Source organism: Neovison vison, chromosome 3 (assembly GCF_020171115.1).
Source record: "Neovison vison isolate M4711 chromosome 3, ASM_NN_V1, whole genome shotgun sequence".
NCBI classification, from domain to species: Eukaryota; Metazoa; Chordata; class Mammalia; order Carnivora; family Mustelidae; genus Neogale; species Neogale vison.
Genome location: NC_058093.1, coordinates 41,836,362 through 41,837,033, shown reverse-complemented (window position 1 = coordinate 41,837,033; position 672 = coordinate 41,836,362). Strand labels below are relative to the sequence as shown.

General features: G+C 36.9%; 1 non-coding gene across 1 annotated transcript; it reads right to left on the bottom strand.

The window, feature by feature from the left end:
* Positions 1-217: 217 nt before the first annotated feature.
* On the bottom strand, positions 218-352 carry LOC122903875. Its single transcript, XR_006384075.1, has one exon. It is a non-coding gene; the product is annotated as a U8 small nucleolar RNA (small nucleolar RNA).
* Between the last annotated feature and the right edge of the window lie 320 nt (positions 353-672).

Below are 672 nucleotides of genomic sequence, written 5' to 3'. Positions count from 1 at the left end.
AAATAGTTGAAAGGCCTATGATAAGTTACTTATAACAAAATTGGCAAAAGTTAATATTCTTCTTATATAAAAAGCTTTTACAAATCAATAATTAAGAGACAAGAGAAAGGTGGGCATAGGATATAAATAGACACTTAGGAAAAAGAATTGAACAGACCAAGCAAACATGAAAAGAGTACCTGTCAGAGGAAATGGTGATTTTTTTTTTACAGAAAGTATCAAATAGGAGCAATCAGTGTGCCATAAGTCCTGATTATGAAGAGATGCTAATCACAAATCATGCAAACTTCAATTATCACGTTCCAATCTGCCTCTAAAAGCAGAAACAGTTAAAGATTATCCTACCTGAAAATCCCAATGATTTTTTGTTTTTTAGATAGTATTCTGTTTTGGTGTGTGATTTTAATTGGTTCAAACTTTCTGCAAGCTAACAACATTTAATAGAATTTCAGATGTGTATATTCTTTGTAGCAGCAAGTATAATTCTTCACCAGGTGGTTGGAATAATGCCTTGACCAGCACGGGGGAGTTATGCAGTTCCCATGGGGTCTCTCCTCTATTGGTGACGGGCAGGGGGACACTTTGTTTTCATTTAACACCTTCCTTCCCTCACTCCCTCCTGCTCCCTACTTCTCCTCTCCGTCTTAAGCGCTGACCCAGGAGATCCCTTTA